The sequence below is a fragment of the Phocoena phocoena genome, chromosome 2 (assembly GCF_963924675.1).
Source record: "Phocoena phocoena chromosome 2, mPhoPho1.1, whole genome shotgun sequence".
In the NCBI taxonomy this organism is placed as follows: domain Eukaryota; kingdom Metazoa; phylum Chordata; class Mammalia; order Artiodactyla; family Phocoenidae; genus Phocoena; species Phocoena phocoena.
The window spans coordinates 99158062-99185516 of NC_089220.1; the positions used below are offsets into that span (position 1 = coordinate 99158062).

The 27455-nt window shown below is 36.6% G+C and overlaps 1 protein-coding gene across 1 annotated transcript in view; it reads right to left on the minus strand.

The window, feature by feature from the left end:
- Positions 1-25716, minus strand: part of NEDD4 (NEDD4 E3 ubiquitin protein ligase) — a 134249-nt gene extending 108533 nt beyond the window's left edge. Inside the window, exons 1-3 of the mRNA XM_065871230.1 lie at positions 25655-25716; positions 18040-18118; positions 17900-17938 (exon numbers count right to left, since the gene is read on the minus strand). The gene's annotated coding sequence lies outside the window, so the exon portion shown is untranslated. The remainder of the gene's footprint in view (positions 1-17899; positions 17939-18039; positions 18119-25654) is intronic.
- Positions 25717-27455: the final 1739 nt, after the last annotated feature.

Sequence of the window (27455 nt, forward strand, 5' to 3'; positions counted from 1 at the left end):
ATGGATTCAGTTTTTCACCATTGAGAATGATGTTGGCTGTGGGTTTGTCAAATATGGCCTTTATTATGTTGAGGTAAGTTCCCTCTATGTCTACTTTCTGCTGGGTTTTTTTTTATCATAAATGGTGTTGAATTTTGTTGAAAGCTTTTTCTGCATCTATTGAGATGATAATATGGTTTTTATCCTTCAGCTTGTTGATATGATGTATCACATTGATTGATTTGCATGCATTGAAGAATCCTTGCATTCCTGGGGTAAACCCCACTTGATCATGGTGTATGATCCTTTAATGTGCTGTTGAATTCTGTTTGCTAGTATTTTGTTGAGGATTTTTGCATCTATGTTCATCAGTGATATTGGCCTGTAGTTTTTTTGTGACATCTTTGTCTGGTTTTGGTATCAGGGTCATGGTGGTCTTGTAGAATGAGTTGGCGAGTGTTCCTCCCTCTGCTATGTTTTGGAAGAGCTTGAGTAGGATGGGTGTTAGCTCTTCTCTAAATGTTTGATAGAATTCGCCTGGGAAGCCATCTGGTTTTGGGCTTTTGTTTGTTGGAAGATTTTAAATCACAGTTTCAATTTCAGTGCTTTGATTGGTCTGTGTATATTTTCTATTTCTTCCTGGTTCAGTCTCAGAAGGTTGTGCTTTTCTAAGAATTTGTCCATTTCTTCCAGGTTGTTCATTTTATTGGCATACAGTTGCTTGTAGTAATCTCTCATGATCCTTTGTATCTCTGCAGTGTCAGTTGTTACTTCTCCCTTTTCATTTCTAATTCTATTGATTTGAGTGTTCTCCCTTCTTTTCTTGATGACTCTGGCTAATGGTTTATCAATTTCGTTTATCTTCTCAAAGAACCAGCTTTTAGTTTTATAGATCTTTGCTATCATTTCCTTCATTTCTTTTTCATTTATTTCTGATCTGATCTTTAGGATTTCTTTCCTTCTGCTAACTTTGGGGCATTTTGGTTCTTCTTTGTCTAATTGCTTTAGGTGTAAGTTTAGATTGTTTATTTGAGATTTTTCTTGTTTCTTGAGGTTGTATTGTATTGCTATAATCTTCCCTCTTAGAACTGCCTTTGCTGCACCCCATAGGTTTTGGGTCGTTGTGTTTTCACTGTCATTTGTTTCTAGGTATTTTTTGATTTCCTCTTTGATTTCTTCAGTGATCTCTTGGTTATTTAGTAGTGTATTGTTTAGCCCCCAATGTGTTTGTATTTTTTACATTTTTTTTCCCTGTAATTGATATCTAGTCTTATAGCGTTGTGGTTGGAAAAGAAACTTGATCCAATTTCAAATTTCTCAAATTTACCAAGGCTTGATTTGTGACCCAAGATATGATCTATCATGGAGAATGTTCCATGAGCACTTGAGAAGAAAGTGTATTCTGTTGTTTTTGGATGGAATGTCCTACAAATATCAATTAAGTCCATCTTGTTTAATGTATCATTTAAAGCTTGTGTTCCCTTACTTATTTTCAATTTGGATCATCTGTACATTGGTGAAAGTGGGGTGTTAAAGTCCCATACTATGATTATGTTACTGTCAATTTCCCCTTTTATGGTTGTTAGCATTTGCCTTATGTATTGAGGTGCTCCTTTGTTGGGTGCATAAATATTTCCAATTGTTGTATCTTCTTCTTGGATTGATCCCTTGATCATTATGTAGTGTTCTTCTTTGTCTCTTGTAACAGTCTTTATTTTAAAGTCTATTTCAAAGTCTATTTTGTCTGATGTGAGAATTGCTACTCCAGCCTTCTTTTGATTTCCATTTGCGTGGAATATCTTTTTCCATCCCCTCACTTTCAGTCTCACTTTTCAGTCCCTAAGTCTGAAGTGGGTCTCTTGTAGACAGCATATATATGGGTCTTGTTTTTGTATCCATTCAGCCAGTCTATGTTTTTTGGTTGGAGCATTTAATCCATTTACATTTAAGGTAATTATTGATATGTATGTTGTTATTACTGTTTTCTTAATTGTTTTGGGTTTGTTTTTGTAGGTCTTTTCCTTCTCTTGTGTTTATTGCCTAGAGCAGTTCCTTTAGCATTTGCTGTAAAGCTAATTTGGTGGTGCTGAATTCTCTTAGCTTTTGCTTGTCTGTAAAGGTTTTAATTTCTCTGTTGAATCTAAATGAGACCCTTGCTGGGTAGAGTAATCTTGGTTGTAGGTTTTTCCCTTTCATCACTTTAAATATGTCCTGCCAGTCCCTTCTGGCTTGCAGAGTTTCTGCTGAAAGATCAGCTGTTAACCTTATGGGGATTCCCTTGTATGTTATTTGCTGCTTTTCCCTTGCTGCTTTTAATGATTTTTCTTTGTATTTAATTTTTGATAGTTTGATTAATGTGTCTTGGCATGTTTCTCCTTGGATTTATCCTGTATGGGACTCTCTTTGCTTCGTGTACTTGATTGACTATTTCCTTTTCCATAGTTGGGAAGTTTTCAACTATAATCTCTTCAAATATTTTCTCAGTCCCTTTCTTTTTCTCTTCTTCTTCTGGGACCCCATACTTCAAATGTTGGTGTGTTTAATGTTGTCCCAGAGGTCTCTGAGACTGTCTTCAATTCTTTTCATTCTTTTTTCTTTATTCTACTCTGCTGCCGTTATTTCCACTATTTTATCTTCCAGGTCACTTATCCATTATTCTGCCTCAGTTATTCTGCTATTGATTCCTTCTAGAGAATTCTTAATTTCATTTATTGTGTTGTTCATCGTTGCTTGTTTGCTCTTTAGTTCTTCTAGGTCCCTGTTAAACGTTTCTTGTATTTTCTCCATTCTATTTCCAAAATTTTGGATCATCTTTACTATTATTACTCTGAATTCTTTTTCAGGTAAACTGCCTATGTCCTCTTCATTTGTTTGGTCTGGTGAGTTTTTACCTTGCTCCTTCATCTGCTGTGTATTTCTCTGTCTTCTCATTTTGCTTAACTTACTGTGTTTGGGGTCTCCTTTTCACAGGATTCAGGTTTATAGTTCCCGTTGTTTTTCATGTCTGCCCCCAATGGGTAAGTTTGGTTCAGTGTGTTGTGCAGGCTTCCTGGTGGAGGGACTAGTGCCTGTGTTCTGGTGAATGAGGCTGGATCTTGTCTTTCTGGTGGGTAGGACCGCATCCGGTGGTGTGTTTTGGGGTGTCTGTGAACTTACTATGACTTTAGGCAGCCTCTCTGCTAATGTGTGGGGTTGTGTTCCTGTCTTGCTCGTTGTTTGGCATGGGGTGTCCAGCACTGGAGCTTGCTCATTGTTGAGTGGAGCTGGGTCTCAGCGTTGAGATGGAGATCTCTGGGAGAGCTCTCGTTGATTGATATTACATGGGGCCAGGAGGTCTCTGGTGGTCCAATGTCCTGAAGTTGGCTCTCCCACCTCAGTGGCTCAGGCCTGACACCTGGCCGGAGCAACAAGATCCCGTCAGTCGCACAGCTCATCACAACTCCACAGCTGAGGGCAAGGGATTTCTCTCAGCTCCAGGTTGCAGTACTCCAGGGAAGTGTTCAGATTGGCCTGCCTCCCATAGACGTCCAGAGCAGTCTGTACAAAGCCACAGAGCATCTCATGTCTCACTCTCTGATCCTCCTTGCTCTATCAATTTTGGAGCTGTTGCCCCCATTTTAATCATGAGGCTGTAGAGCTCTGTAGCCGATGCTATTAGAGCTCAGCCTGTCATCCCATGGATCCCTTCAGCCTTTTTGTGCACACCTGCTCCCCAAGCACATGCTCTCTCAACAGCAGCAACTGCATCTTCTTCAACCATCAACTTCTTCAACTATATATATATTTTATATATAGCTTTAATATATAAAATATAAATAACTAACAATGTAACATGTAACTGTTGAATGTTTAGGCTTTTCATATATAGAAGCAATAGATATTAGCAGAGATCACAGATGTAGAAACAGAAAAACTGTCCCCAAAGAAAAGAGATACTTAAGAAACACCTTTAAAAACTGTAAGGTATATCCTTAGAAAAATTTGGGAAAGTCTTGCATCCATAAAGCTAAAATAGGGCACTATAAAAAGAGGCAAGGAGTGGGTTGCAACTAAAAATAACTACTGAATTCAAATATAAGCAATTTTAGGTAAATTTGCAGAAATATCCCAAAATGTAGAGCAAAAAGCTAAGCTGAAGGAAAATATGAGAGAAAATAAAAAGAGGATTTTCTGAACAGATTCAGTGAAAGAATTAAGCCCTAATGTCCTAAAACAGAGGTTACAGCTTATGGACCAAAGCCAGCTAGGCACTTGCTTGCTTTTTTTTTTTTTTTAACAGCCCATAAGATAATAATTTTTTTTACATTTTAAAATGGTTACCTTTTAAATGGCTATATAAGTATCTACACAGTAGCCTCAATTTTTGTCTCCTGCCTGTGTGACACCTAAAATATTTACTGTCTGGCCCTTTATGAAAAAGTTTACTGACTCCTATCCTAAGACATTTAATGTATGTTATCTATTGATTTATCTCATATATCTAGGATGGTACTCAGTAAGACCATCCTTGGAACATGTGAGGAAACTATCACTCAAATCATTTTCTGTGTTCTGTGGTTCATATGAGGAATTCTGACTGAGAAAGATAAGAATCAGTCTAGGTAACCCTGCACCCAACTAGCTGGAATTGCCAAACAATAATACAAACAGAGGGAAGGAAATTATTAAAGAAATGATTCACACAAAAATTTTCAGAGCTGAAGGGAAATAGTAGTCTTTAAATTGAAAGCATTTAAATTGAAATGAAGGCCCAATACAATGACACTGTACACACAAGGTATAATACTGTTAAATTTTAAAACACCAGGGTTAAGATAAATCATCACATTTTTCACAGCAAGAGAAGGATCACCTCCAAAGGAACAAGAAGCAGCCTTTTCAATACCAATACCATGCTCAAAGTTGATAAAGCACTGTCTTCAAGTTTCTGAGGAAAAATGAGTTTCAACCTACACTCCTATGAGGGGCCAAACTACTGGCCAAACATAAGTTGGCGATCTACTACTCATCTATCATAGCTGGAAGCCAGTTTGGGACAGGGATGTGTGAGCTATTCAGCAGGATGGGAATAAGGACCAGCATGACAAACAGAAACAGTTAAAGAGGGGTTCCTTCTGGGAAGCAGGAATAGGAGGGGAGAGGTTGGGGCACCAGAGTCTATTGCTTTTCCTTATAAGCCTCTTTATACTATCTCATTTTAAAGCTATGTGTGAATTCATTGATGAGATGATTGTTTTTTAATTTATTAAAAATAGGAGTAAAGCTATGGTCATAAAAATAGAGTTTACAGGGTCATATTTATAGGAAAGGTGTAAGAAGAAGAAACAAAAATAAAAATATTGAGATAGGTTTTTTGAAAAATGTCTAAGTCTATAAATGCATAAAAGAATAGAGGAAAAAAACACTTTCCAGAGGAGTAACCAAATTCTCAAAGAAGGACAAGGGTATTGACAAATGTCAATTTATTCTCTGGTATTCATAAAGAACCTGAAGTAATGCTCCTGGAAATTATGCTGGTGGTTGCAGGAAAAAAAACCAACGCAGTCATACTTTTTAAAAAGCTTTATAAAGATATATATACCATGTACCTGACCCACTGAAAATGCACCATTCAATGGTTTTTAGTATATTCACAGAGAATGCAACCACCCTCGCAATTCTGGAACATTTTCATCACCTCAAAAAGAAGCCCCATGCCCTTGAGCAGTCACTCCTGATTTCCCAATTTCCTCAGCCTCAGACAACCTCTAATATATTTTCTGTCTCTATAGATTTGCCTATTACAGACATCTAACATGAGGTGAATCTTACAATATGTGGTCTTTTGTAACTGGCTTCTTTTACTTTGCATAATGTGTCCGAGGTTTACCCATGTTGTAGCATGTATCAATACTTCATTCCTTTCTATAACTGAATAATATCCCACTGTATGTATATACCCCAGTTTGTTTATCCATTCATTTGTTGATGGACCTATGGGTTGTTTCTACTTTTTTTTTTTTTTTTTTTTTTGCGGTACATAGGCCTCTCACTGTTGTGGCCTCTCCCGTCACGGAGCACAGGCTCCGGACGCGCAGACTCAGCGGCCATGGCTCACGGGCCCAGCCGCTCCGCGGCATGTGGAATCTTCCTGGACCCGGGCACGAACCCGTGTCTCCTGCATTGGCAGGCATACTCTCAACCACTGCACCACCAGGGGAGCCCTGTTTCTACTTTTTGACTATAATTAATAATGATGCTATGAGTATTCATGTACAGGTTTTTGTGCGGACATATGTGGTAAGTAGATTTTAAAATAAAAACTGTGTAAAAAGTAAAATGAACTACATAAGTATTTTTACAAGCTTTAAGCGTTAAATAAATAGAAACTATCTTTGCATTTGTATCTACATATTTTATGTTTTTCTAATATGTTTCTCTATACAGTTATTGCTAACCAACAAATATAAAAATGAATTATAGATACACAGCCATGGGGAAAAAAACCAAACAGTAAAAAAAAAAGATATTCAGTATAGTGAATTATAAATCTCTCACCCTTTCCCCACCCTCAGAGAAAATACTGTGAACAGTTTCTTGGACCTTCTAGCAGTATTTTTTGCAAATACCAGCATGTGAGAAAGTTGTTCTGTTTTTACACAAAAGGTGCATCATATATACAGTGTTTTGCACCTTTGTTCCTTCATTTAAGATATTTTGAAACTTAACATCCTATCAATACATATACCTCTGTCTCCTTTTAAACAGCTGATGAGGACTTCATTATATGGCTACACCATACCTTACTTAGTGCTTTATTAATGGGGCACCCCAGCCTTCTTCCTAGCTAACAGAATTCTGATTTTATTCAAATAATGGATGATAATGTGTGTCAGGGATACAGGCAGCTACTCCCTACCCCGACCACCCCCCCCAGGAGCTGAATTCTGATTCCTCTAAGCCTCCCGGTAATTCCACTCTCTTTACTAATGATGGGGTTAGAAATACACATACAACGTAATTCTGGTCCAAGAGACATGAATCAAAGTCTCCCAGGGAAACTTTTGGAAAAGGGTTCTTCACTTTTTAAAAGAGACATGTGAGGAAACATTCTCCCTTTTCTACCTCTGTACATCATCATGGGAGGCTATGTCATTAGGAACTGCTGGAAGCTTCTTGTGACCAAGGACAGAAAGGCAAGAGAATCCCAGAGAGGCTAGGATTACTTGAAGCTGAAAGCATCCTAAATGATACACTTCAGAAGGGCCTTCCCTAAATACCCTACATTGAGAGAATCCCCTCAAGTCTCTAATATCCCCTGATACTCACTCCATAGCACCCAGTGTTTTCCCTTGACAAGTCTCAGCACATTGGTAATTCTTTTGAGAAACTAGTTTATAGGGGTCCACAGCAGACAGTCAGCTTCGCTGAGGGTAGGGACTGTGGCCTCACATTAATAAGCATTAGCAAAGTGACCGGGAAAAAATATCACACCAATTTTGTGTGTGTGTGTGTGGAGGTGGAGGAGTATAAATACATGGATAAAAATACATAGGAAAAAATACCAGACTATCTATCACACAATCAGTGGTGGCATCATGGAGATTAAATTATGGCTGATTTTTATTTCTCTTTCTAAAAATATCTGTGGTGTACAAGTTATGTTGCTTCTGTAACATAATACTAATTTATTCATGAACATATACACATTTTGTAAATATAATATGATGAGTATGAATACTAAAGATATAAACTGAGCACCATGGGTATACAGGGAATGAAGTGGGGCTGTCTTTTTTCAGATGCTCATACACTATGCTGATACACAGATTATACAATGTGTACATTGCTCCTAATGTGTCAAACATTTTCCCTCCTGATAACTTGCCTCCCTTGGTCTCATATGAGCAACTATAAGTGTAGATTGTACGATAATTTTCTATTGAGCATTAACTTCAATTTGGAGTCTCCTCTATTTGTTAATCTACCAGTAACAGTTCTCCACAAAAGACTTTCTTTGAACTTCACGTTTCCTCAAAGATATAAAGGCTCCCTTCAACTTCTGGCCACAATTTCCATTTGGCTGAATGCCCAATAATCAACATTTTACTGTACTCTGTTATCTCAATAGACATTTTTATGTGAATACATTCAATGGAAAACATTTTGTGCTATGTATAATGATATAAATGACAAGAAGAAAATAGAGGACTGCACATAATTATGTCCTTTGTACAGCAAGTATTAAATCGCCATGTGTTTTCTATATCTAGCTGTGATGAATTAGCATTGATCCACAAAAATTTATCTAGTTACCCTTGGAATAAATTTGCAAATTTCTAATTAAAATAAATGTACGGCCTATGATCCCAGAATAGAGGAATACTGGCTAGAACATTTGGAAACAGTGAAATTATAGTAAAAGAAACAATGAGTAAAAGGCAGTAAAGTACTGAGCCAGGTTTATCATCTACAAGTGGCCTTTTTCTTATTTTTGTAGTAACATCTCTAACTCAAGAGTAGTACTGACTTTCAAGTATCCATTCTAATAAAAAATCAAGATGGTAAAAAATAATGGGAAGATTTTTAATTAGTTTTTAATTAAAATTTTTAAAAATTTAATTACAATTTTAATTCCTCTAATGGATAACCATATTATCTACTTCTACCCACACTTTGATATTCCTTTCATCCCTGATATTGTTCATTTGAGTTTTCTTTCTCCATTTTTTCCTCCTTTTTTAAATTAATTAATTACTGTATTTACTTTTGGGTGCGTCGGGTCTCCGCCGCTGCGCGCGGGCCTCCCCCCTCCCCAGCTGCAGCGAGCAGGGGCCACTCCTTCGTTGCAGTGTGCAGGCTCCTCACTGTGGTGGCCTCTCCCGCTGTGGAGCACGGGCTCTAGGCACGCAGGCTTCAGCAGTTGTGGCACGGGGGCTCAGGAGCTGTGGCTTATGGACTCTAGAGCGCAGTCTCAGTAGTTGTGGCACACGGGCTTAGTTGCTCCGCGGCATGTGGGATCTTCCCGGACCAGGGCTCGAACCCATGTCCCCTATATTGACTGCAGGATTCTTAACCACTGCGCCACCAGGGAAGCCCTGAGTTTTCTTTCTCTCTTATTAGGGCTTGCTATGGTATAGCAATTTTATTAATTTTTTCAAAGAACCACCTTTAGTTTCATTTACTTTCTCTACTTTTTATCCATTTTCTATTTTATTGACTTCCATTCTTATTTCCTTCCCTCTACTTTTTTTTTTTTTTTTTTTTTGTGCTACACGGGCCTCTCACTGCTGTGGCCTCTCCCGTTGCAGAGTGCAGGCTCCGAACGCGCAGGCTCAGCGGCCATGGCTCACGGGCCCAGCTGCCCCGTGGCATGTGGGATCCTCCCGGACCAGGGCACGAACCCGCGTCCCCTGCATCGGCAGGCGGACTCTCAACCACTGCGCCACCAGGGAAGCCCTCCCTCTACTTTTTATTTTTTGGTTAAGGCAGAAACTTAGATCATCGATTTTAAATCCTTTTTCTTTTGTATATAAGCATATAAAGATGTAAATTTCCAAGCACTGAATTAGCTCATCCTATATTCTGATATGTTATGCTTTAATTATCAGTTAAAATAATTTCTAAATTTCCTATGATTTTCTTTTTGATCATGGCTTATTTAAAATACGTTTAATTTCCAAATATTTATGGATTTTTGAGATATACTGACATATCCAGATATACATGTATAATATATATCCCAGATATGCATTCCAGAATTCTATTTAAAGGTTGTTGTAATCAGAGAATATATTCTATAGAATCTCAAGCCTTTTAAACACATTCAGACTTGTTTTATGGGCCAATATATGGTCATCTTGGTGAATGTTCCGTGGGCATATAAAAAGAACGTATATTCTTCAGGTACAGGCATACTTTGTTTTATTGTGTTTCACAGATATTGCGTTTTTTACAAATTGAAGGTTTGTGGAAAACCTGTGTCAAGTGAGTTTACTGGTGCCATTTTTCCAACAGCACTTGCTCACTTCGTGTCGCTGTCACTAACAATTCTCGCAATATTTCAAAATTTCTCATTATTATTATATTATGATACCATTGTCATGGTATCTGTGATCACTGATCTCTGATGTTACTATTGCAAAATGATTATGACTCCCTGAAGGCTCAGATGATGGTTAGCATTTTTTAGCAATAAAAAATTATTTTTAAATTAAGGTATGTATAGTTTTTTTTAGACATAATGCTATTACACACTTAACAGACTACAGTATAGTTTAGACATAACTTTTATATGCACTGGGAAACCAAAAGAATTGTGTGACTCACTTTATTGTGGTGGTCTGGAACTGACTCCACAATACCTCTGAGGTATGCTGTATCAGATGTAGTGTTTTATACATGCCAAACAGGTTAAGTTGATTGACAGTGTTCTTCAAATCTTTTATGTACTTACTGGATTTTTGTGTTTTGGTCTAGTTGTTTTATCAATTATTGAGAGAGGTGTGACAAAATCTTTATTCTGGATTTATTTCTCTAGTTAGTTCTGTCAATTTTTTCTTCAAAATTTTGAAGTTCTTCTATCAGGTGTATTCATAGGACTATATGTCTTCTTGATGAATAAATGCTTTTAGGATCATGAAATCTCTCTGGTAATACTCTTCATCCTGAAGTCTACTTCATTTAATAATAATACAGCCATATCAGGGTATTGTTTTGCTTGGCTTAGTGCTGGTATACCTTTTCCTGTACTTTTACTTTTAACCTGTCTGTGTCTCTAAACTCAAAATGTGTCTCCTGTAAACAGCATATAGTTGAATATTACTTTTTTGTAATTATTGAGATGGTTTGCTTTATGGCTTGTTATCATCTATTTCTTTTCTATTTTTTTATTCCTCTTTTCTTCCCTTTCACCTTTTAAAAAAATTAATCAAGTGTTTCTTGGTATGCCATTTTATTTCCTTTAATGGACCTTCACCTATAATATTTCATTTTAGTTTCTTAGTGACAGCTCTAAGGATTACAATACGCATCCTTAAATGTCACAATTATAAGAGAGTTGAGCCACTTTCATCACTTTCGGATCTCTTTCAAGAGAACCTGCATAGCTGATTGGCAGCCACAGCTAACCATGTACCTTTGAATCTACCCATTGGGTTCTCTTTGCTTTCTCTCAAAGACTGGGCACTCTTGCCCAACACAGGACTTCTCTAACAGACAACCTTTGCTGGGAAACTCTCCATCAGTCTGGGTGAGACTTTCTCAGAACTGTGCTGCAGTGTGAGACTCTTCCTACCCAGTCCTTTCGCCCCTCTCCTTGAGCAGGTGTTAAGCCTGCATCATGAGAAGGCTCTTCCCATCTGTGTGCCTTCCCTGTCTGACCTTCACAGGTGCTTCCCCAATAAACCTCCTGCATATCTAATTCCATCTTGATGTCTGTTTCTTAGAGAGCCCAAACCAACACAGATGGTATGAGTAGTGGGGTGTTAGGACCAGCCCACACTCACTTGGCTGGCAAGAATCTCCCTATCCTTAGTAGAATGTAGGACATATATAGTCACTGGCAGAAGATGGTGGTCCAATTCCTTGCCTGGCAAGGATCTCCCCATCCTTAGCAGAATGTGGGACATATATAGTCACTGGCAGAAGATGGTGGTCCAATTCGTAAAGACTTCTCCAGGGGTGTCCTAGGCAAATGTCCTGGTGGAGGGAGACACCCTTGCCAGTTTGATGTATAACACACTTGAAAGGTAAGGGAAGAACAATACCTACAAGGACAATGAAGTTCTCTAGTTTTCACTACTGATGACTTACAGAGAGACAATGAGAAAATAAGGGTAGTTAACAAAAGCAAAAGGTTAAATCTGAGAGACAGAGGGTCTCTTTGGTAATGTATAAAGAGGCCTGCACCTCCTGAAGTGGAAAAGAGGACAAAACTGAGGAGCAGTGTCAGAGTTGACAGGCTTGCAGAGCTCAGAGACATTTAAATGCTCAGTCACTGTGGGTCTATTATGTTAATGTCAGGGCACTAGCTGGGAAAACCTGGGATACTGATGTGCAGGACAGGAGGATCTCGATGGACGCTCCTGAGGATTTTGGTTCCGCAGGTCCCTGAACCCTCAGAGCTTACAGAGTAGGGTATCTCATCCCTCTGTAATAAGAGCTGGCACTTCCCACGTGCAGGATGACATTGCAGAAGCTGGTCCCCACACTCTCTCCTCAGGAGTTGCCCCCACTTCTCCCCTGGTTATCAAGATAATAATCAGTGTTAAATCCCAGCTGGGCCTGATACAGAATGAAAGCGATTACATTTGGAAGAAGCTTCAAGAATTAAACAGCATGTCCTAGCAAGAGCCAGAGGAATATCTCTGGGACTACGATTGATCAAAGGGGCAGAAACATAAGACTGCATAAGCAAGAATTCATTGACATGGAGGCACCTTCTCAGGACAAGGGATTGAACATCCTGTCAAGGACCCCATGAGATGAGGCAAAGATGCTGCTAGAGTGGCTCCTAGAAGTTGCCCTGGCATATGGTAGGGGAAGGAATAAAAAGGCCAAGGGAAGTTGGAATGCTAGGATTAAAAGAAAAAAAAAAAATATATATATATATAAAATATGAGGCCAAAATACCTACCAGATGCTTGTATTCCATGCGAGGGGAGGGAACCACAGTCATCAGGTGTGTGCTGGTAAGAGGGGCAGCAGCTTCAGCCAGAAGTGCAGTAGTGGCTCTCGTCTGCATGCCAGGACTGATGGTGGGAGAGGTGGCCAAAGAGCTGGGCTCCTTAATAGCCATGCATGGGGACGAGCCTCCCCTTCTCCAGTAAGAGGCCGGCCAGTGACATTTCACTGCTAGAACCAAGGGGGCTACAATTATTGTAATGACCAGCCACGTAAGAGGGGCACTGAAGCTGACTTGACCTGTAGGGTATAGAGCATGGCGCCCCTAAGGGGCAACACAGGCAGGTGATCAACAAAAGTGCTGCTTAACATCTACAATTATAAGAAGGAAGAATGGAGAAGCAGTGGCTAAGGACAATGGTCCCGATTGAAAAAGAAAAGTCACAATCCCTCATCCAGTTCCCCAACCTGAGCCAATTTTCAGATCCACAGTACATTGACTGAAGAAGTAACCTAGTCCATAGGAGGAAGGACTCTGCATCACTGTAGGAAATGTATATTGTAATGATTCCTCTCTTCCTCCCCCAAAAGGACTATGGCCACTTATTTGGGTGAGTGTACATTGGGGAGAAAGAATAATCAGACATATTGAAGACTGCTGGAAACAGAAACCCAAAGCGTCATTAGGTCTTCCACATTAAAGCAAGGACTTACAGAGAACAGAAAACAAATGGAGTCCTGTCTAACATTCAGCTTATACCGAGTTCACTAGTTCTGTGGATCCACCCAGTAGTCATTTCCCTAGTTTTCAAGTGTACAATACGGATTGATATAATGGAAGTTGGATCTCCTCACTACCACCACCACATTGAATCCATGGCTTGTGGGATAGGAGTTATCATAGTGAGAAGGCCAAGTGGAAGCCTTTGAAACTGTCCTCCCTCTGGTGAAGACAGTAAATCTAAAACAATACTGACTAGATATGACAACAAAAGCACAAGGAACAAAAGAAAAGAGAAACTGAACATCATCAAAACTTAAAACTTTTGTGCTTCAAAGGATACCATCAATAAATTCAAAAGACAACCCACAGAATGAGAGAAAATTTTTGCAAATCATGTATCTGACAAGGGACTTGTATCTAGAAATATAAAGAACTATGACAACTCAAGAACAAAAAGACAAATAACCCAATTATAAAATGGGCAAAGGATCTGACTAGACATTTCTCTAAAGAAAATATACAACTGGAAAATAAGCTCATGAAAAGATGCACAACATCATTAGCCATCAGGGAAATGCAGATCAAAACCACAATGAGATACCATTTCACACCCACTAGGAGGGCTGTGATAAAAAGTCAGATAATAACAAGTGTTGTCAAGGATGTGGAGAAGTGAGAACTCTCATATTCTGTTGGTGGGAATGTCAAAAGGGAAAGCCACTTTGGAAAACATTTTGGCAGTTTCTCATTCGACGCAGCAATCCCACTCCTAGGTGTATATACGCCCCAAATGAAAATATATGTCCACACAAAAACTTGCATCCAAATGTTCATAGCACCATTATTCATAATAGTTAAAAAGTGGCAACAACTCAGATGTCCAACTGATGCCTGAATAGAGCGTGGTTAACCATATAATGGAATATTATTTGGCAATAAAAAGAAATTAAGTACTGATACGTGCTACAACATGGTTGAACCTTGAAAACATTACACTTAGTGAAAGAAGCCAGATACAAAGGACCACATATTATATGATATCATTTATACGAAATGTCCAAAATAGGCAATTCTCTTCAAGAGGCTGAAAGTAGATTGGAGGTTGCCTGGGAAGAGGGGCAGATCCTGGGGGGAAATGAGGAGTGACAGATGGTGGGTCTGGGGTTTATTTTTGGGGTGATGAAAATGTTCTAAAATTGATTTTGGTGATGGTTGAACAACTCTGTGAATATACTAAAAACCACTGAATTGTACACTTTGAGTGGGTGAATTGTATTTTATGTTAATTATATCTTAATAAAGCTGTTTAAAAAACAACAAAAATACTGCAGCATAGTGGGAATGTCATAGATTTGTACCACCATTAAAGACCTAAAGGATATAAGAGTGGTTCCTATAATATGCTCATTTAATTCTCTAGTCTGATCCCTACAGAAACCAGATAATAGCCTCAATCACCTGCTGGTTCCTGGATACAAGGAGTCCAAGTGCCCTGGCAGCAGGTATAGACTGTGGTTCAATGGAACCCTTGATATGTCCCTCAGAAAGAGTGTGCTCCCTCTGGGGACTTGGACCTCTAACTCAGCAGAGCCCACAGTTCTAGGGACAGGAAGCACACAGTCCTCCAGTGGGTCTTTGGAAATGATGGTAAGTGGGGCCCCTACTACTTCTATTCCTTTGTTCCTGGACCGTGTATTCTTTCCATTGTGAACACAGCCTCATATTAGGTCTTTGGTTTAAATGATTAAACTGGCATCCCATCTTTACGGAGTATTGCCTCCATATTGGTGCTTCAGTTGTGCCTTCAGTAGGCCATTCCAGTGCTCTATGAGGCTGCCTGCTTCTGGATGGCGTGGTAAATGCTGTGACCAACGGATCCCATGGTCATGGGCCCATTCCTGCACCTCCTTCTCTGTGAACTGGGTCCCCTGGAAGGATGAAATGTTGCATGGATTCCATCCCTATGAACACAAATTCTGTAAGCCCTCAGATAACTGTGCTGGCTGAGGTTCTGCAGACAGGAAAGGCAAACCCACATCCACAGGTAATTTGAGGAAAAATTACTGGCCCTTTCAGAATGGAAGGCACCCAATTTAATAAACTTACCACAGAATGGCTATGATCATGAGGGCGAATGGTCTGCAGTTTTAATTTTCTTATAAAGTCTTTGGTCTGGTTTTGGTATCAGAGTAATGCTGGCCTCATGAATACATTGGGAAATGTTCCTTCCTCTTCTAGTTTCAGTAAGACATTGCATAGAATTGGAATTATTTATTCATTAAATGCATGGTAGAATTCAACCAGTGGAACTACCTGGGCTCAAAGCCTTCTTCGTTGGATGGTTTTTAACTTCAAATGCAAACTCTTTAGGAGATAAACTTTTCAGGTAATTTATTTCCCATTAACGTTTTGATGGGATATGTCTTTAAAGGAATTGGTCCATTTCATCTAAGTTATTGAATTTATGGGCACAGAATTGTTCATAATATCCCTTATTTTCCATTTAATGTTTGTTGGTTCTGTAATGATGCTACTTTCTAGTTTCTTCAGGTGGAACCTTAGATTAATGTTTCAGGATCTTTCTTCTTTTCTAATATAATTTAATGCTATATATTTTTCTCTAAGCATTGCTTTAGCTGCATCCTACAAATTTTGATTTTTTTTTTTTTACTGAAGTACAGTTGATTTACAATGTTGTGTTAGTTTCTGGTGTACAGCAAAGTGATTCAGATATATATATATATATATATTTTTTCTTTTTCATATTCTTTTACATTATGGTTTATTACAGGATACTAAATATAGTTCCCTGTGCTATGTAGTAGGACCTTGTTCTTTATCTGTTTTATATATAGTAGTTTGTATCTGCTAATCCCAAACTCCTAATTTATCCCTTCTCCACCCTCTTTCCCCCTTGGTAACCATAAGTTTGTTTTCTATGTCTTTGAATCTGTTTCTATTTCGTAAATAAGTTTGTGTCATATTTTAGATTCCACATATAAATGATACCATATGGTATTTGTCTTTCTCTTTCTGACTTACTTCACTTAGTACGATAATCTCTAGGTCCATCCATGTTGCTGCAAATGGCATTACTTCATTCTCTTTTATGGCTGAGTAGTATTCCATTGTGTATGTATATATATAACATCTTCTTTATCCATTTGATGCTGTATTTTTATTTCATTCTATTAAAATATCTTCTAATTCCCCTTGACAATTCTTATTTGACTCATGGATTACTTAGAAGTGTGTTGTTTAACTTCCAAATATTTGAGGATTTTTCAGATATTTTTGTGTTACTAATTTGTACTTTAATTCCATTATAATCAGAGACCATACTTTGCATGATTTAAATTCTTTTAATATTGTTGAGGTTTGGGTTTTGGCTCAGCATACTCAGTAAATATTCCATGTGCAATTTTAAAGACCATGTGTTCTACTGCTGTTGGGTGGAAAGTCTATAAATGTCAATTAAATAAAACTGATTTGATCGTGTTGTTCAGGACTTCTGTATCTTTACTGAATTTTTTGTCTACTTATCCTACCAATTACTGAGAGAAGAGTATTTAGTTTTCCAAGTATAATTCTCGTATTTTTCCTCAGCTTAGAATACATTTATCACACTGTCATTCCTGAAGGATATTTTTGTTAGATATAGAATTTGGAGTTGACTATTCTTTTTTCTTTGCTACCTTAATTACACTGTTTCATCACAGTTTCTGATGAGAAATCCATAGTTATATGAATCATTGTTTCCATATACATGTCATTGTCAGTTTGAGGGCCCTCCTGGGAACCTGAAATAAGTGCTGACTGGAGTTTGCTCTTATGGGATAGTGAGGCGGGGTGAGGAGGAAGGCAGGAATGTGACTGGAGGGTGTATAAGAAGAAATGTATCCACTTGTTGGTAGGTCTTCATCATCTCTTGCCTGGATCAGTGTATTTAACAAAAGACTGGGGACCTCCTGGTGGCGCAGTGGTTAAGAATCCGCTTGCCAATGCAGGGGACATGGGTTCGATCCCTGGTCCGGGAAGGTCCTACGTGCTGTGGAGCAATTAAGCCCATGCACCACAACTACTGAGCCTGCATGCCATAACTACTGAAGCCCACGTGCCTAGAGCCCGTGCTTCACAACAGGAGAAGCCACCACAATGAGAAGCCTGTGCACTGCAACAAAGAGTAGCCCCCACTCACCGCAACCAGAGAAAGCCTGTGTGCAGCAACAAACACCCAACACAGCCAAAAATAAATAAATAAATAAATGACTGGAGAGACACAAATATTGCATCATCTTTAAAATCAAAATCTGTAAAATTCGAATAAGACTGTTCTCTAAATCAGAATTAAATTAGAATAAGATAATTCCAGGTTTACAATTATCCTTTACCTCTTCATTACCTTACATATGTTTTTCATAATAAGATAAATGGTTCCAGGGCCATGTCAAAATGGGGATACCTAGATTTAAGTCTTTAAAATTTTTACAAATTCTTATAAGATACATTTAAGAATACTGTAAGTGAGAACTTATCATTTTAACCTACTGAGAAAAATCTTTGTTGTTATAATGAAATAAAATGCATACTTACTCTGAATAATATTTCTTCATTCCATTTTGGATTCAAAGTCTAAAAGACAATAAACGTATTATAACTAACTTTTTAGTATTTTGTCATATAAAAATAAAACAAGTATATTTTTGAAAATTTTGAATACTGCTAAGTCTAACCTTTTTAATGGTTTTCGTTTGCACACTTGTAAAAACTCCATTCACTGGGTCATATAAGGTCACTCTCACATAAGGATCACTGTTAAAATTTTTAAAAAAAAGTTAATTGTTGCTTATTCCCAAACTCAGGTTACTCGAACTATAAAAATCACAGAATTTTCCTTGTTAATTTCTACAATTACTTCCTACACTTAAAAGTAAGGGTTCCTTAGGCAGGGGTAAGTAATTATAGCAATCTTTGCATTTTGTTAAAAAGCTGAAATACTGTGTTAGTGACATAGACAAAGAATTAGAAAGAAAACCTTTTAATCACAATTTAATTTCCAACCTTTTAAGATTTTTGAAATTTTGTTTTATCTTTATTACGTCTTCCTCTTTTGGGTTAAGAAGGTTGATTCAATGATTCTCAGGAATAGCTTTGCAAGACCTCAGGTTGTTCCAAGTTATCTCATGGGTATAAACTCTTTTTACAAAATAAAGGCAAAGTGCTTCAGTTCAAAATAATTATATGACATGTAACCCCTTGTACAAAGAGACATGGAGAAGGAAAACCTTGTGATATTTAGGTTTGCAAAGCAAAAGACTTTAGACATTTTACTTGTCCATGGTCAAATTTCTCCCATTTCTCTTGGGGATCCCAAGTACCCACCATTCTCCACCACAAACTCCTCCTCCCATTTCCTTATACAACCTCACCTTTTACTTTAATTGACAAAAATCAAAGTCACTGTAATACTCCCAACATCCTGGTATTTATCAGAGCCCATCTTACCCCTAACCTCAGTGATGCAGGTATTTTACCCAATCGCCCTTGTCCAGTTTCCTCCCACTTCCTCTGGAACCTTACCTCATCTATTTTGACTTCTCCCTTTTATATCTCCAGCTTTTCTTTGACCTAGGTTTTTCCAGACATAGAAATGTTATTAAACTCCCCCAACTCCTTGACTCTCCTTCCTGCCTCCAGCAAAGCAAACTAGATTTCTTTTCTTTCTGTCTCAAACTTTCCAAGAGAATAATCTGTAATAATAATAACAATTAACATTTATATAGCAATTACTCTGTGCCAGGCGCTGTTCTAAACAGTTTATATATATTAAATTTTGGAATCCTCATAATGACCTATGAGGTAGGTATGATTATTATCTCTATTTTACACAGAGAGGTAAGTCAACTCATCCCAGATCACACAGCTAGGAAGCGGAAAAGCCAAGAACTGAAACTCAAGCACCTGGCTCCAGAGGCCCTGCGCTTAACCGTGATGGCATACGACCTCCCTTTCCTCATTTCCTCAACTCCCAGTGCTCTTCACAGTCCTATAATCTGGTTTCCACCTCTTTCCTTCAGATCCATTCCTTGAAAAGTCACCAATCTTGCTAAAACAATAGACACTTTCTAGGCACTTATTTTACTGGTCCTCTGTAGGTTTGATAATACTGACCATTTCCTCTTTGAAACTCATCTCGTTTAGCTTTCATGACACAAGTCCCTTCTGGTTCTCCCTTTTCTTCTCTCTACATATTTCCTTCACAGTCTCATCCATGGTTTTAACAACTAACTATATCCTCTCAAATATAAATATAAAACATAAATATAAATATATATTCCTGATCTCGCCACCCAGCTAGATATTTCCACCTGGAAAGTCCACAGACAATGTCTGTTCAAGAGTTTTGCCTATTTTTAATTGGCCATTTTACCATATTATTATTGAGTTGTAAGAGGTCTTTATACACTGTGAATTAAAGGCCTTTGTCAGATATATGTTTTGAAAACATTTTCTCCCAATCTGTGGCTTGCCTCTTCCCTTCCTTAACTGTGTCTTTCAAACAACAAAAGTTTTTAATTCTGATGAAGTCTGTTTCAACATTTTTCTTTCTAAATTTTAGGTTCATATCTTTTGAGTCCCATTCAAGAAATCTTTGTGTAATTCAGTAGAGCAAATATTTTCTCCTATGTCTTCTTCTAGAAGTTTATTAATTTTAGCTCTTATTAATTTTCTATATTATGTGTGATAAGGAAAGAGCTTCATTTTGTTCCATATAGATAACCAGTTGTTCTAGTATCATGTACTTAAAAGACTATCCTTTCTGCTGAATTACCTTAATGCTTAAAGCAACTGACCATGTACATGTATATGTGTATGTGTGTCGGGGGGTGTGTATCCTTCTACACTCTTTATTCTAGTCCACTGAACAATATATCTGTTCTCATGCCAATGCTACTTTGTCTTGATTACCTATAGCTGTATAGAAAGTCTTGAAATTATGTAGCATAAGTTTTCCACCTATGTTCTTCTTTTTCAAAATTGTTTTGGCTAATCTATGTCTTTTGAGTTTCCATAACAATACTGGAATCACTTATCCATTTCTCCAAAAAAAAAAAACATGGCTGGGATTTTGATTGGGATTGAGCCAAATCTATTCAATTTGGAGAGAAATACAACTCTAACAATAATGAATCTTCCAATCCATGAACATGAAAATATTTATCCATTGATTTAGATCTTCAATTTCACTCAGGAATGTTTTATAGTTTTCAGTGTACAGTGCTTGCAAATCTTTTGTTAAATTTATTTCTAAGTTTTAAATTTTTATATTATTGTAAACAGAGATTTTAAAAATTCATTTTCCAATTGTTAATTGATTGATAGGATATAACAATATGACTAATTTTGGTACACTGGCTTTGTATCTTGTGGTCTTATATTTTAGTTCTAGCAGCTTCTTTGAGATTCCTTAGGGTTTTCTATGTACATGATCAGACAGTCTACAAGTAAAAAGTTTCTTCCTTTTCAGTCTGCATTATTTTTATTTCTTTTCCTAGTCATATTACTTGGCTAGGACACCCAGTACAGTGTTGAACTGAATGTGAGAGCAGACAACGCTTCTTATTCCTGAGTTTAAGTTTAAGCATTCAGACTGTCATCACTGGGCATGATATTAGCTATTGTCTTTCTCACGGAAAACCTTAATCATGTCTACAACTCCCATCTATCCCTAGTTTGCTAAGACTTTGTATCATGATTGGGTACTGAATTTTGTCAGATGCTTTTTTTGTTTTTATTGAAATGATCATGTTTTTCTTTTATTCTATTAATATGGTATATTACATTGATTAATTTTCATATGTTAAACTAATTCTGCATTTTGTTATTAGTTTGTTGAGAGTTTTTATCATAAAAGGGTGTTGAACATTGACAAATGTACTTTCTACACCTACTGAAATGATCATGCATTTTTTTCCTTCTGTGGTATATTAATGTGATGATTTACAGTGGTTGACTTTTTTCAAATGTTGAACAAACCTTATATTCATAGGAAAAATCCCACCTGATCATATATAGCTATATATGGTTCAATATAGGGCTACTGAAGTTTTCTATTTCTTCTGTGATCAATTTTGGTAATTTCTACCTTTCAAAGATTTTGTCTACTTCATTTAAGTTGTGCATGATTCTTTATTGGCATTAAGTTGTGCACAGTGTTCCCTTTCTGTCTTTTTCATTTCCATAGGGTCTATAGCAATGCCTCTGCTTTTGTTCCATTATGGTAATTCGTGCCTTCTCTCTGTTTTGCTCTTGATTGGTCTAGCTTGAAGTTTAAAATTTTTATTGATCCCTTCAAGAAATGAGCTTTTCATTTCAATGATTTTTTCCTATCATTGTCCATTTTCTATTTCACTAATTTCTGCCCTTATCATTATTTTCTTCCTTCTACTTACTTTGGAATTAATTTGCCCTTCTTTTTCTGATTTCTTAATCTCAGAACTCAAGCCATTCATTTAGATCTTACTCCTTTACTAAGTTTAGATCTTACTCCTTTTCTAAGTTAAACATTTTAAAACTATAAATTTTCCTCTAATACTTTAGCTGCATCTCACAAATTTTGATGTTGCTATATTTTAATTTCATTCAGTTCAAAATGTTTTCTAATTTATCTTTTGATTCCTTCTTTGTCTTATAAACAAAACAAAGTGTATTGTTTTATTTCCAAATATTTGGGATGTTATTGGTTTCTAACTTAATTCCACTGTTATCAAAGAACATCTCCACATGATTTAAATCTTTTCTAAATTCTTGAGATTTGTCCTGTGGTCTTACACATCGCCTAAATTGGTGAATGTACCACATGCCCTTGAAAATAATGTAAATTTTGCACTTGTTTGATTTACTGTTTTATTGCCCAGCATAATATGGCAGACAGACTCTAGGGTGGCTTCTTTTATCCCCACCTCCTAATGTTCATGCCTTTTGTATTCCCCTCCTCGTAAATATGGGAAGGATTGTGTATTCTAACCAATAATTATATCAAAAGTGACAAAATGTATGTGGTTACATTACAAAAGATTGTAACCCATCTTGCTAGGAGACTTTCTCTCCTATGATAGCTTTGAAGAAGCAAGCTGCTATCCTGTGAGCTGTCATATGAAGGCCATGTGACAAGAAACTTAGGATGGCCTCTGGCTGACAGCCAGCAAAAAACTGAAGCCCTCAATCTGGCAGTCTGAAAGAACTGAATGCTGCCAACAACCACATGAGCTTGGAAGTGTATGCTTCCCCAAACAAGCCTCAGATGAAACCATAGCCCTGGCCAATGCCTGATTGCAGATTTTCAAGACCTTGAAGCAGAGGACCCAGTTAAACCCTGCACAGACTCTGTGACCCACAGAAACTATGAAATCATAAATAATGTGTTCTTCTAAGCTGCTAAGTTTGAGGGAATTATAGTTGTGCAGCAATCGATAAATAATGTGAATATACCACGTACACTTGAAAAGAATGTGTATTTGGCGGTTGTTAGGAAGTGTTCTTTGCATCAAAGTTCATAATATTGTTCAACTTACTGTTTTGTTGTTTTTTTTAATCTTGTTTTATTAACTGCTGAGAGAGAGTTAATGTTTCCAACTATGACTGTGAAATTTTTTCTCTCTCCCTCTAATTCTGTCAACTTTTGCTTCATATATTTTCAAGTTCTCTTGGCAGCAACATACAACTTTGATTGTTTTACCTTCTTGATGAATTTATTCTTATATTGTTGTGAAGTATCTGGAAATAATTTTTGTGTTGAAATCTCTTTTATCAGATATTAAAATATCCATTTCAGTCTTCACATGCTTGTTTGTATGGCTATGCATCCCTTCTCTTTCAACTTACTTGTGTCTTTATATTTTAAGTACATCATTTATAGACAGCATTTAGTTGGGTCTTCTTTTTCAATCCATTCTAATAATTTCTACCTCATATTCACCTTAGTCCACTAATGTTTAATGTAATTATTGTTATGATTAGATTTAGGTGTATCAAATTATTACTAGTTTTCTATTCATCCCTCTCCCCTTTCTCTCTCTCTCTCTCTTTTTTGATCATTTGTTCTTTTCCTGGCCTTTTGTTTAACTATTTTATTTTTTCAAGAATTTCATTTTAAAATTTCTATTGCTTTTTAATCTATAATTCTTTACATTATTATTTTTTGTTTTTTTATTTTTATTTTTTTTTGCGGTACGCGGGCCTCTCACTGCTGTGCCCTCTCCCGTTGCGGAGCACAGGCTCCGGACGCGCAGGCTCAGCAGCCATGGCTCACGGGCCTAGCTGCTCCGCAGCATGTGGGATCTTCCCGGACCGGGGCACGAACCTGTGTCCCCTGCATCGGCAGGCGGACTCTCAACCACTGCGCCACCAGGGAAGCCCTACATTATTTTTTAGTGATTTATCTAGGTATTACAATATACATGCTTACTTTTTATTCCACTTACACTTAATATAGTACACTCTACTAAAAAGGTTCATAATGCATACCATCCCTGTCCTTTATGCCATAGTTGTTATATGTATTCCATCTATGAGACAATACAAAACAGTAAGTGGTGATATAAACAGGCATATGTTTTTTCTAAAAAATTATGATGAAAAGAACAAAAAGTCTTTCATATGTTTCTAGATATTTACCATTTCTGATGCTCTTCATTCCTTTCTGAGGACCTGAGTTTCCATCTGATATCTACCTCTTTAGCTGGGAGAATTTCCTTTAGCTTTTATCATGGTGCAGGTCTGCCAATGACAAAGTCTCATAGTTTTCTTTTATCTGAAAATGTTATTTTGTCATCATCCTGAAGAATATTTTCACTGAATATAGTAGAGAACTCTAGATTGACAGCTATTCTATTGTTCCATTTTCTTCTGGCCTCCATAGTTTCTGGTGAGAAGTCAGTACTCAACTGAATTATAGGTCCCTTGTATGTAATTTGTCATTTTCTGAGTTTCTTCTGTCAGAATTTTTCTTTATACTTTGTTTTCAACAGCTTGACTATTATGTGCCTCTGTATGTTCTTCTCAGTGTTTATCCTGCTTGGTGTTTTTTTGGTACTATAAACTTGTGTCATTCATCAAATTTGGAAAAAATTTGGCCATTATTTCTTCAAACAACATTTTGCCTCATTCTCTCTCCTCTATTTCTAGGACTCCAAGTACATGTATGTTAGACTGTTCAATATTATCTAACAAGTCCCTGACGCTCTGTTCATTTAGAAAAATTTTAAAATCTTTGTTTCTCTCTCATCTCCGGTTGGGAAATCATTTCTATTGATCTATCTTTAAGTTCAATTAATTTTTCCTCGTCATCTCCATTCTGCTGTTAATTTCATCCGAGAATTTTAATTTTAAATATTATATTTTTCAGTTCTAGAATTTTCATTTTTTATGGTTTCTGTTTCATTCCCGAGATTTCCAATCTTTTGACTTATTGTGAGCATATTTTCTTTTCTCTACTGTGAATGTGTTTCGTTTTCCTGGCTTTTTATAAATTACATACCTTTGGATTATATCTTAGACATTATAAATGTTAAATTGTGGAGACTGTGGATACTGTACTTTCTCTTTGATGAGAATTTGTTTGCTTTTATCATGTAATTAATTATCTTACTTGGACAAGAACCACAAGCTCTGTTTCTTGGGCAGCAATCCTGATCTCTGTTCAGATCTTTTGTCCTCCAATGAGTTGTTTTGAACCTGCTATCATGTGTGTGATTCAGGGTCAGCCAAAAATGTCAGTGGACATAGTTTGGGAATTTCCTCTCCAGTTCTTTCCCTTCCAGAATCCCCACCATTGTCATGTTTTCTTCAGAGTAAGTCTTCTGATTTCCCAGGCTATGAATATTATAATTTTTCCATGTTCTGATTCCATGTGGCCTCAGACTAATTCATAAAACTGGAGACTCACTCAGTACAACTCCACACCTCCAAACATGGACTCTCCAATAGACTCTCTACCTACTCTGTTCACTCTCCACTGCCTTTAACTTGCTGGATTTTATAATATTTTCAGAGTTTATGGTTGTTATCTGCAAAAGGATTCGTCTGTTAGAATTTTACTGATTCTCAGAAACAGAACTCAATGATGTATCTTATAACCACCACTCTCAGTTATACCTTTGCCTAAGTTCACAAACTCTGCAATTCAGATGTCAAGGAATTTAGTAAACCACCAACTAGAAACATTATTCTACCTCATACAACAGCTTACTAATAATATTACTCAATTTTTCATCTAACCAAAGTTTGGAAAAAAACTAATTAATAAATACAAAGTTTTAAAATTACAACCCAACTTCTTACACTTACCTAGCTCCCAAGATATCCTTTTTGGCAAGGCCTATTCCAGCTATAACTTTTACCCTCACAATTCGGGAAGTTTCCTAAAATACAAAAATTTATATTTTATTTTCATATATTTATAACTTACTCAAGACACATTATCTTTATATATATATATATGTATGTGTGTGTGTGTGTGTGTGTGTGTGTATATATATATATATATAATAAGGTAACAGGATATTAAAATTAACTGGAAGAATATTTTTTAGGAATTAATTTGATTAAAAGCTATATAAAGGAAAATAAAAACTATATTGGTATTTGTAATGACTTGATTATCTACAAAGAAAAGCCAAAAAAGCTGGAGCCAAATTGTTATAATGACTAAGAATTTATCATTGCTTCCAAGAAAATCTAAAGACAAATTATTGGAACTGATACAGATTTATCATTGTTGCTAGGTACAGGATAACACAAAATTCAGAGCTCATAATCATTTGTAATAATTACTTAGGTAATTATTTTAAAAATCCCATTCAATAAAATATACATTAAATAAAACTATAATGTATTGATATTTTAATGTAGGAAACATTAAATTTCTTGGGTATCATAATAGTATTATGAGGTTTTATATAAGAATGTCTTACTTTTTTTTTTTTTTTTTTTCAGTACGCGGGCCTCTCACTGTTGTGGCCTCTCCCGTTGTGGAGCACAGGCTCCAGACGTGCAGGCTCAGTGGCCATGGCTCACGGGCCCAGCCGCCTCGCGGCATGTGGGATCTTCCCAGACCAGGGCACAAACCCGTGTCCCCTGCATCGGCAGGCGGACTCTCAACCACTGTGCCACCAGGGAAGCCCAAGAATGTCTTACTTTTAAGAGATACATATTGAAGTATTTAGGGACAAAGTAAGATAAACCCTGCAACTTACTCTTAAATGGCTCAGCAAACAAAAAGTTGAACATGAGCATATGTGTGTGTGTATGGAAATAAAAGGAATAAGCAAAATGTTACCAATTTATGGATCTAGCTGATGGGTAATCAAGTGTTCACTATACTATTCTTTTTATTGTCTCATAGATTTGAAATTTTTCAAATAAAAAGGTGGGTAAAAAAATACTATAAAACAGAATGCACATTTTAAAAATTTACAAGTAAGCAAAACTGTTAGATACATTCAAATAAAATTAATAAAAGTCAAAAACCTTTATGGATAAAATTTGTAAATTATTGAAGAAAATAAGAAAAATATAAATAAATGAAGAAATTCACTGGTTCATGGAAGTAAATATTTAATATTATTATCTGTTTTCTCCAAAGTAAATTATAAATTCAATACAATTTCAACTCCCCTCCTTGAATTATTTCATAGCTCTTAACAAATGATCCTAAAATTCACAGGGAAAAGTGAGAATGTGTAAAGAGGTAAACTATAACATTTGATCACTATCTTATACTATATCTAAAACCAAACTGCAGATACATCAAATTCTAAAAATGAAAAAGAAAACTTTAAAAATTTCATAAGATACTTTAGAATATTTCTGACATTGGAGTAGGAAAGGATTAAAAAAATACAAACTCTAATGGAAAAAATTGTTAGATTTGACACTAAAATTATGTTTATATATTTCATATGGAAAAAGATGCCATGAACAAAATGAAAAGACAAGGGGACACACAGGGTGGAAATATCTAAAATATATACACCATGGACAAATTATGATTATCCAGATTATATAAAGAACTCCTAAAAGCTACTAAGTGAAGTTTAAACAACATAATACAAGAAATCATAGAGAATGGCCAATAAACACAAAAAGA